Source organism: Phalacrocorax carbo, chromosome 1 (assembly GCF_963921805.1).
Source record: "Phalacrocorax carbo chromosome 1, bPhaCar2.1, whole genome shotgun sequence".
Taxonomy (NCBI): domain Eukaryota; kingdom Metazoa; phylum Chordata; class Aves; order Suliformes; family Phalacrocoracidae; genus Phalacrocorax; species Phalacrocorax carbo.
The window spans coordinates 195,393,818-195,405,175 of NC_087513.1; positions in this window are offsets into that span (position 1 = coordinate 195,393,818).

Below are 11,358 nucleotides of genomic sequence, written 5' to 3' on the forward strand. Positions count from 1 at the left end.
GGGCAATAAGGAACAGGAACCAAGCCTGTGGAGGCTGGATGGGAGAAGGGACACATGAAGTGACATGGCAGGAGTGCTGGAGTATGGGATACTGAGCTGTGCTCAGCACATGGTGGGGAGGGGATCTGCTGGGCAGAGTGAGGAGTTCGTGCCAGGCCAGAAGCAGATCCCTGTGGCCCTGGGGCATGTCTCTTACCTTGCTCATCTCTAGCAGGATTAAGGAGGGGGGGGCTGAATCTATTAGTCGGATCCTCACAAAGCAATGGCAAGAAATCACCTTGTTTTCAGAGGGGAAGTCATTCTAAAAAAAAATCTCAGCCTTTAACAAATGCTAACCAAAACACTTAGAAGAAAAAGTTGCTACTTTTCTTTGTCTCAAAATTGCAATAAAAAACAAACCTGAAAATTGAAAAAGAAGTTAAAAATCTTTCCTTTTGAGACTTTGCCTGTGAAACTATGGTATTGCCTCAGGCCTCTCTAATACAGGTGAGGAAATAGCATTAAAGGGAGAAAACTTTGGAAAATATCACTACTGGCTACACAGAGAACAAATATTCATCATTCATAGGGTTTTGCTCTATGCAATACCAATTAGAGATTTCATCAGAGTCCTCTGGGAATTTTAATCCAATTCTGGAAATATATAAATAGAGGATGACTCCAGGTCTGAGGGATTCTCAATGTGTTGTGCTGTTGATGTCTTCTGAGGTGACTACAGAGGGAGGATTTTGAAGAGTCCTCTAGTAGAGCTGGAAAGAGCAGTGGGTTTCGTTTCAGATTTAATCTTATTTTTCTACTGTGGAAGGTGGAAGGTAAACCTTCTGAGAGGTAAACGTGTGCAATAGGGAAAAATAAGTCTGAAGGTGTACATTTCCAACACAAGGTCCACACTTCTACTGATAAATTTTAATAATCTGTAAGCTGAAAAGGAGCAAAAAACCTGAAAACTGAGGTAGTTTATTCCCTCAAGAAAAAAACTACAACACACAACTCCCTCACACGTACATAAAAACCAGGGTAGTAAATCCCTCAGGCTCTGATTAAAACTACTTCTTTAAGCTGGCAGGATCTACCCAGAATTAAATATCAATCCAGGAAGGACTGCATATACTCATTTCCCTCCAAAGAACTGCTGAGTGAATGGGCCATATATCTTTGTCTACAAAGGCTGTTTCATTTTCCCACCCCCTTGTTCTGTTGTAGGCAAAGTTGTATTTACGTTGCCTCCAAGAACAGTCATTTCTCTTTATGCAGCTCCACTGAATCCAAAGATCTTATGTTTACGAACATTACACCAACATTATTTCAATGTGTACTAAAATGCAGATAAATATGTTTAAATTGTACTTACAGAGCAGCTGTGGAATTGCAGGAACAATTCCCCCATGAGAAAGTTTGCAAACTGAAAGATTACTTTTTCCAATAGACTTATTGCAAGCTAAATATTGGCTGTTTGAGGCACCGTATCTAAGATCCCTTGGCCTGGTCCAGCAGAGGTGGGATGCAGAGTGACTGTGACTTAAGAATGACGCTAACTACGATTTACGTGTTTTTAGCTGGTCCCTACAAGTTTTGAGATCACAATTGCAATTTCACAGTCAACAGTCCCGCAACAAGTCCAGACACATGTCATAAAAAATAAAAAGGCTTTGGCTTCCCAGAGTAAATGGAGAAATGGGGTTGAGTAGCTCCATAAAGTTGGCAACAGTTGTCAGGAAACTTCCTGCAGTTTGTAGAGAATTCTCTCAGTTATGCATTGCATGGTGAACTGTCACATCAGGTAGGATGGAAGTGGAATAAAGCAAAGAAGTAATTCTAGCATTTCTTATAAAGGTGAAACTTTGAGCTTTTTATTAGTAGGAATGTGAAAAAATCGCTGTGGCAGATGTGCTGGAAACCTATGGTAGTGTGATCCATAATCACTCCAATGGATGACATGATTGCAAAAGCAAGAGCATGGTTTTCCACCTGCAGGTAAGACAATTCATCTGTGTATGCCAGCAATATAGTAGATCCTCTCTCACAAAGAAAGCAAACATGTAGCTTTCAGCTTGGTCGAAAGGCTTCTACCGCTCTCGGCAACAGACATCTCAAAGCACAAATACAACAAAGGCTTTTTGGTAGTTATTCACTTTTACACATTTGAAAGGGAATAGACCATTGTCTGTTTGATTATTTCCAAGACTGTAAGGAATCCCCAGTAACAATATTTGAAAAGATAGAAATAATATACCACAGCCAAATGTTTTGACTTCAACAGTGTATTGATACTTGAAGCAGGTGATACTAATGTGAACTCAAGACATCCTTTTGTCTAGGAGTTTATGGGAAATCAGAACAAGTATGTCCTTCCAAATACTTGCTCTGCCCACATGCAGCGTACTGTAGGAAAAGGCATTGCAGATAATTCATTATTTGGCTACAAAACCTGTGAAAGGACTTCTCGATCATTCAGCTACCAGGTTTCAGGATTGCAGATTATACTATTTTGGCAATATCGGACTGTTGCAGCATATCCCTACAGGATGATTATTTCCGTAGTTTTCAGTTGAAAGGGTGTAAAAATATTTTCCAGATGTTGGCACTGCTGGAAGACATTTAGTGCAAATGCCTTCTTGGAACCTCTCTGTCCTTCAGGGCTGACAAAGGAATCCATCTCCTCAATTTTATGCCAGTGCATTAGTTGAAAGGTAGGTTATAGGAAATGTAATAGTTCTTGAACCTTTCAGACTTGACAGAAGGCAGCATGTGGATAATTAGAAGGAGGAATACTGCATAGTAAGTGGTCAGTAAAGCTCACGCTTCAGAAGCCTGGCATTAGGAAATTATGTACATCCCAACTTACATTCTAGTCCCTGAAATTTCTTAAAAATTGTGGAATTAACTAGTTTTGTCTGTCCAAAATGCAGCAGTGAAAATAACACTTGTTTAGGTAAACAGCTTTGTGAGGATTGAAGAAACTTATGTTAACATGAACTCTAAACTGAAGTTATGTTCAATTTTACAAATAAAAAATGTATTATTTGATTAAAATGCATTACAAGGCATCCAAATTGCTTAGTACCTTTTTTAAATAGCAAATTTTAAATTGTTCTAACTGAATTATGCATCTGTGTACTGCAGAAATGTTCCACTGAGGGGAAGAAAAAGCATGCCACATGATGGGAAATGGATACTTCCCTAACACAATCCTTAAAATTACATGTTGCATTTGTTTGCCAAGTAGTCATCCCTTACTCCCACGAGGAAGGCAGTCTCCCTCACACTGTTCTGCATGCCAGAGGCACAGTTGTTACTTGATACCAGGCTTGAGTCACACAGTACAGAACAACCCAGGTTGGAGTGGACATCGAAGTATCATCTGGTCCAGCCTTTCGTGGAAAAGGTAGCCTAGATGACATTATCCACCACTTCTTCCAGTCATGTCTTGACAAAAGTCGATGCAAAGGAGGGAATAGAAAAGGCTCTTACTCTTCAGCATTTTCATCCTGTGGGATTATTATGAGCAGAAATTGAAGAAGACCAAAATGTGAAAAGCAACCAGGAGAAAGCCCCAGAAAGCTGGCTGCTTTCCTTGTTAGGACAAATGTGGATGAGAAGAGCAGGGGGTGAAGAAGGGCTGTGGTTGTTGTTCACGTTGAGGAGGATCAGCCCAGACACACTGGAAGTGCTTCCTATGTCTACTGTACTATTGCTCTAACCTTCCCTGCCATTTTCCCCAGTTCCAGCCTACTTGCAAGGTTGTATGGACCCCAACCCCCCAGCCTTCTTTTCCTCCTCACAACTACAGCTTTATTCTCTCCTTCATCAGAGCATGGACTCTTCCTCTTTTCCTAAATCACAAGCTTGTCCCACATCCAGGGGAGAGCAGATGAAACACGTGTGAATTATGCAAACTGGATGCCAGAGGTAAACTGCAGTTAGGATAATGGTTCCTTGATCTCTCTGTTTACAGAATTATAGAGGGCTTGTAATGGTGCCAGTGTCCTCAAGAGCCCTTTCTAGGGATTTCTGGGAACCATAAAAACATGTTAGGAAGAGGATGGAGTTAATCAGTTGGGCTTTCTGCTGCTATATTCAGCCTAGCAAGCCGCCTCCGACAGATGTTTCTGCTTTTAGGCCACAAGGAACTTTACTGACTGGCTTTCCCTGTGTTCAAGAAGCATGTAAAGCTATCAAATCCTTGTTTTCCTTAAGAGCATTTTCATGTCAGGTGATGTTTTTCTGTCTCTGGCATAGCGGATTTTAATGAATCTCTCAATAGACTGATCCCCCAAGAGAAGAAACAGAGGAAATCTGCATTACCTGATTTTCTTTCCTGCCTGTGGGAGGCATGGGCTGTAAGCGACAGAGAAGTTACACAGCAGAGCTGTGCGGAGCAGTTCCCAGAGCCCTCTGCTCCCTATCAACAATCCCATCAGCTATCCTGACCTGCCTATTTAGAATAAGATTTCCTGCATGTCATACAAATCAAATTAGAGCTAGGTCTCAGGTGTTCTGTATACGATTTGAGGCCAGTCAGTTAATATCACTGCCTGGGTCTTGTATCTCCCTATCTCTACCTATCTCCCATGGATTGCATGGCAAGAAGGGAAACCCAACTATGTGCGAGCTGGCTCCCCATAAGCTCTCTCCAGATGGGATGGGGGAAGGACGGCTTAAGCACAGCTCCTCCATGGGCTGTGGGGTGATGGTGGAACCCTATCCTGGGAAACACCTCCTCTCCCTGTTCCTGCCCCTGCCTCACTGCATTCACCCTGAAAGATTTACCGACTTGAGCATTCGGCTCACACGGCTGTTAGACAGGATCAGACAAAATGGCCCCAATTCTCTATTTCACCATCGTAGTCCCCTGAAGTGAGTAAATTTAATCCTCAGTCCCCCGCACAACCCCAGGAAGGGGCTGCCTGGCCGAAGGACATTGATGGGTTATTGGTCCTCCCTGGCCAGCTTTCAGAAGGGACATGATAGTCAACATTATGTCTGCCCTGCAAATGGTGCCTTTTCTAATCAGTCACAACTATTTGTGCTCGCAGCGCTGGCCTCTCAAGGCATCACATTACACGAGTCAGGAAGGATGGCAGTTATCTACTGACCAAAACTGCAGGTGCAAAATTATGCCTGCAGCTATCTGGGGCCATAAAAACAAGGCATCCTCTGAAGGCGGGTTGCAACAGAAGATGCCACACAGTAGCTGTACGAGTCCTTCCTCTCCTGGCCGAGACCCGCAGGGAGCTTCTCTGGCATGTAGTCTGTTCACTTGCAAGAAGGAGAAACAATTTCGCCCATCCTCTCCTGGCAGCAGTGGCTAGGAGGGATGGTTATTTTAGTGGACCATAACATTATTGTAATAATTGCTGCTTCATCAGACAGAATTATTAGTCTGTCAGTAATGCATTAAACAGCAACACTTGTCTCAAATGCCTGTTAATTATCTAAATAAGCAAATTCGCTTCCTTTCCCACTGTGGTCACTAGTCTCCTGTATCACTCGTGCAGCTGAAGCTGTGATCTTGCAAATACCCCTGCAAGTAGTTGTTATTACAAGGGTTGTCTTGTCAAAGTGCAAGGCTGCCAATGCAAGGAAGAGATGCCAGACTAGTTCCCCAGGGCCTGAATCAAATCCTTTTGAAATCAGCAGAGAGATTCTCCCAGTCTTTCATGGCTTTGGATTATATCCTCAGATAGTAACTTTTTCCAGGCAGGAATTTTGCTTCAAACATCTCTTGAATACACTTGAGAGATCTGGCAACTGATAAAATACACAGCCTTAAGCAAACACAGCCAGTGGAGGCTCTGAATATATTGTGGTTTTTTTTCAACATACAGTTTTTCTGCTGGGGAAAGCAACAATCTGATATGCTTTCTTGTCCAGAGTCAGACCTGCATGTAGCTTTTTAGTTGCTCAGAGACATCCAAAACCTGCAAATGTGGCTATCAGTGTAAGGGTTTGAGGCTGCAGACATCCACAGAGCTTCAGTGCATGCCCTCTGCCCACTAAAAGCCAGGGTTTGCCCTCCCGTCCGCCTTCCCTGCACTCCCCCTGTGCCTGTTCGTGTACCAGCCTCCCCTCCTTTAAACGCCAACGTTGACAGAGCTGCAGACTCTGCCACAGCAGGCAGGGCTGCCTGCCTACTCCACCTCATGCAAGCCAAAATCCCAGAAGGGTGTCCCCCCGCCATCAAGGGCCAAACAATGGGATGGCTTGCCTGCAAAACCCCTGTCTCCCACTGCTCCCATCACCCCAGACCTTCCCCCAGGCTGCTGTGCATGGGCTGTGGCATTGAGCTCCCCATCCCTGAAGAAGAGCATCTTCAGAAGGTAAATTTGTGCCTTGAAGCTGCAGCCCCCAAGAAGATGCAGCACAGGAGCAGGTCCTGTGGGGCAAGCGTGGGACAGGAGGGCAGCTGCTGGCATGGATGCAGTGTCCTTAGGCAGGGGCCAGGTGACCCAGGGGGTGGCTGGTGGTGCACAAGGAGCCTGGAAATCATTGTCCCACCAATTTGAGTTGTGTCAGGGGTGTGCTGGGAGCCAGCCCCTCTTTGCCTCCCACCTAATGAAGAAACAAAGAAAAGGAAGCTCTGGCTCTCCACCAGCCTGCACCCAGGTTAAACGGCCAGCAGCCACCCAAATTCCTTCCTTTTTGGTTCAAATCTGCACAGAGGCTGGAGTGCAATGGCTGCTGGAAGAGTCTGAAATGAGGAAACCCCAGAACATGTCCCCGAGGGGATCATTTAATCTAAATCTCAAGCCATGAGGTTTCTCACAACAGTGTTCATTTTATTGAGGGATGTTAGCAAGAACATAATGAAAATGATCATCAAAACCCAGGTGAATTTTTCTACCTAAAAAGGAGATTTACCTTCCTGGTTGTGGCTGGTGACCCCACAAGTGCATAGCTGTAGGGCTGCTGCTCATTTGGGGCCATAAAAAGAAAACCATGTGTGTTTAGTGAAAGCAGATAGAGCCATCTAGTGACAAGAGAAATGCATTCTTCATTTCACGTTGTGAAAGATTTTCACAAGCCCCCAGAAGTCTGTGTTGGCCACCAGGATGGGTGGGCTCACAAGTTATGGGCAGCAGGGGTGCGCATGGCTGAGCCCCATGAGGTTCACACCACTGGAGCTTTGCATGGTCCTCAGCAAAGCTTTTGGACGCAGGGCCAGCGGTGCCAAGCAAAAAGGCTTCTTGGGTCATCAACAAGGTTTGAGTTTGGGAAGAGCCCGTGGTTCCTCACTGGCAGCATGGAGGGGCCAGGCTCAGGCAGAGCTTGGCCCCTGTTGCACAGCAGGCAGATGGGGTGGACTGGGCTCTCCTATTTCTTGGGAGACAGAGTTTCCCCAACAGTTTTTGAGCTGCTTTAGCCAAACGAGGAAAAATTCAGGACAGGAGGGGTGCTTCTTAGGAAGAAAAAAGCTCAAAATATGCATTAATTTTGTTTTAAAGAAATAATTAAAGACTTCTAGAAATTGTTTCCTCTTAAAATAAGGAAATATTTGAGTGTGATTTTCCCTCTGACCAAACCCAAAATTCTTCTATAATTTTATATCAGTAATATATTAAAACATTTCCATTTCTAAGCAGGGAAAACACTTTTTTCTTCTTCCTTTTACTTCTCTCTTTGTCTAGCACATTCCTTGTCTCCATTGAAGAATTCACACAGCTCAGCTCGTTATCAGTCTAGCTAATTACATTACTGCACTTCCCAGCAAATTAAGATCCAAAGCCTGCCATTTTACAGTAAACTCCCCAAAGAAAGGGATAATGAGGTTACTTAGCAGGTTTTGTTCCTCGGGTAATTTCCATACACTTCTTAGTTTATAAAGTGGGAGATAAAGTAGCTGCCATAGCTTTTATGTTAGCCTTCCCAAGCATATTCCAGGTCTCCTAGCACTTCTGGGAAGGAAAGGGGTCTCCTGCTGGAGTCCCAGAGGTGAGATGATTTGCCCCAGAGTAGAGAGGGACTAAAGCCAGCTCTGGCCCTGCTTATGCTGCAAGCAAGGCCTAGACACAGATGATTTGGGTGTCTTAGGCTGTATCCACACTGCTCAGATTTGAACCCCCAGGGCAAAGTTGTTGTGTCCCAACCGCAGAGCCCTCAAGCCTAGGTCTTCTCCTTAGTCCATGAGGTTACCCCGTGGCCAAAAGACGGGATTGTCACCTTGTGTCAGGAGCAGAAACCACTTCAAATCACCTGAAATGGGTGCAGGCTGCATGGTAGCCCATCAGAGTGGTGCTTTCATCGCACAAAGGTGGAGATAGCTGTGGGAGTGTGGCGTAAGGCTGTCTGAAGACGTGGAGCTGGGACCACCACCTCAGGTCGGCAGTGAGCAGACTGATTGCTGCCAGCATCACCCTAGCTTGGGGCAAGCAGAGACAGAGTAAACCAGACCAAGCCATGCTGGGAGGGGCTGTGCTGGCCTTGAACTCCAGTTTGGTGGAGAAGTTCCAGCTGCAAATTTTGGTTTGAGTCAGAATGGAAACAAACCCAACACTGTCTGCACCACAAAACACCCAAAGCAAAACAATCTGTTTGGGGTCAACCTACATGTTTGGATTAGCCTCTGACTTCTGCTTTTCTTTTGAAAATAAAGGCCAAAATTTTTCTCCCGTTGTTACCACAGAAGGGTTTTCTTTCTGTCAGATGACATAGTTCTTTGGACATTTTCTGCTTAATCATTTGTTCATACCTGCAGTCCCCGCCAGGAACTCAGCACTAGCATCCTGGTTGTTTCACACATCCCTAATTAAGCCAAGGTGAAATCAGTGGATGTAATGAGCTACAGGAGTGAAGGGCGTGGAAGGAGAACAAGGACAATGCGGTCATCAAAGGAAGAAAAATGCTTTTGTGTAGGCTTATAATCTAAAACATTAATTCCCTGCAACTATTACCTGATTATGGTCAATCTCTACCACACTTAGCTTTCTTCATTTTATTATGCATTACTCTTCCCAGATCCTCTTAGCTCTCTTTGGCCATTGTGGGTGAAAAATTCACCCTATTTTGTGCCTATTCATAAATCTGTATACTAAAATCTGGGGCAAGAGACTGTGCTACATGCTCATGTAGCACTTGGCACAGTAGGGCTTCCAGTCTTTCACTGGACTGTTATAAATACACTGCAAGTGCCTTAGCGGCGCATGGTTTTCCCTTACCCTCTCATCTGCAGGTGTTACTCCAGTCAAGGTTAATCAAGTATGAACCTGGGAGTAACACATTAGTTCACTTAAGTTGCTTTAATCACTTCAGACTCAGATCCAAAGCCTGTAGGTGGCTCACAGTGCTGGTTGTGGCACATAGCCAGGGTCAACCTTTCATTTAAAGGCCTAATTCTGAATGTATTTAAACAGAAAGCTCTCTGTGAGGACCTAGTCCACCAGACCCTCCAAGTGCTGGAAGCTGGACAATCATACGCTGCACACTCTGCAAAGGACTCCAAGCAAAACAGCAATCTGTTTAATTTGAAAAGTTTCCATCTCTTCAGCACAGTAGAGAGAAAAAATGAAGCCCTTCCTCAACCCTGCATCAAGCCAACAAAACCAAATGCTTTTCAGAATTCTACTTCATATCTATTAATAAGTCCATGACTACAACCAACTTGGATAAGTCATCAACTAGATTTACTCATTGGGCTCTCTGGCTCTCTCTTTTCTGCTCTATCTTCCCTGCCCACCTGCAAGCTGTTGCACTGCCTTGCAAGGAGCAGCTGCCACCCCTCTGATGGGTGTCCTGCCAACTCTCTTAAATACACCCCGTCTGCCTCCGAAGACACTGCTTTTCCCTGCTGTAACAGATTTTGGAGGGGTAGAGGGCTGAGTCATTCAACTCAGGTTCTTAGGAGAAGCCTTTCCTCATTAAGAGAACTAACTCTCTTTAGAGTTTTTAATTGTAATTAGCGCATCTGGACACATCCTTTCTCCTTTTAGCCATGCTGCCCCTCGGTCCTGTCTACTGCCTTTGCTTGTGCCATCCAAAAATGCACATCTCTGTGCCATTTGGGTGCCCATCAGAACAGACCAACACTCTCTGCAGCTCCAGTGTAAAGTGTCAGATCCCTCTCAAGCCGTCTGCTGTCCGGGAGTGGCAGGCAGGGACAGCATCTGGACAGGAATGTTAACATGGGGAGCTGCGATCAGCTTGGGGATGGTTTGCAGGCAGAAGGAGAGAGTGCATCGATTAGCTAATGATATGCAGGGGGGTCAGTTGAATCACTAAGCATTCATTTAGAGGCACATTTAGATATCTGCATACTCCGAAAGCGCTGTGCTGCTGTATGTGTGCACAGAGATGTGTTGCGGCCTGTTTGCAATCACCCTTGTAAAACTGCCTGTCAGTTGAGTTCATTTATTCATTTTCTGTATTTCGGTGCGTGAGCTGGCCAGCAGCTTGCAGCTCTACCTCACACTTGAAACAGTCCTGCCTAATAGATGCCCGGTCCCTAATTAGAGGAGTGAAAGAGCAAGGTTTTGGAGCCCAGCAGAGACTCCTTTATTCAACAATTGTCTTAGCAGAGTCATCTGTTTTCAAGGAAGAAAATGATGATTAATTGATTCCTGCGATCTGACACTCTGTCCCACTAAGCCCAGCAAAGCTGTACCAGTACAAGCCAGTTTAAGCATAACAATGGACTCTCAACGTATACCCCCTCCCCCACCCAACTTCTGAAGCTTGTAGGTGGTTTCACTGAAGTTTTATGACAACAGCTAGGGAAAACAACTTTGGGAACTAACATTGCCCAGCAAGACACAGCCTGCGGCATGTTTTTTATGGCCAAGGACTCGCAGCGTTCCTGGCTTCATTTCCTCACTGCTCGCAGCAGTTCCCCTTTATGGCAGGGCTGTGCCCCCACCAACACGGAGGGCAGCATCGCGGGCTCAGATGTGGCAAAGCAAATTACTGGGGCAGCAGAGAGCTAGGATTTGAAAACCTACATGAATTAAAACAAGGATAATTTGGGCTAGATAACAACTGCTAGTTTGCTTTTACAGCCAGCACCACTGAGGCACCCATTGCCTGGGCAGGGCAGCAGTGACTTTGAGTGGGTGGTGGGAAGGGCTCCATCAGAGTGGGACTGGGACTGTGGACAAACACAGAGAAAAACCATAGTCATATGGCTTCTAGTGCTTGAGCTAACATGCTCAGGACCAGCTTGACCATCTCTGCCCAGCACTGCCCTGTGAGGTCCTCTCCTTGGGGCCATTGTGAAAGTCACAATCTGCAGATGCATGAAAAGCTGCTGTCCCTGCTGTCACTAAGGTCAGGTTTCCTGGGCTTGCAGCCAGAGTTTTTTTTTTATCAGCAGCTACTTTATAAAGTACAACTCCTGCTCACATCCAAAGAAAGGAAATACAGAAATAC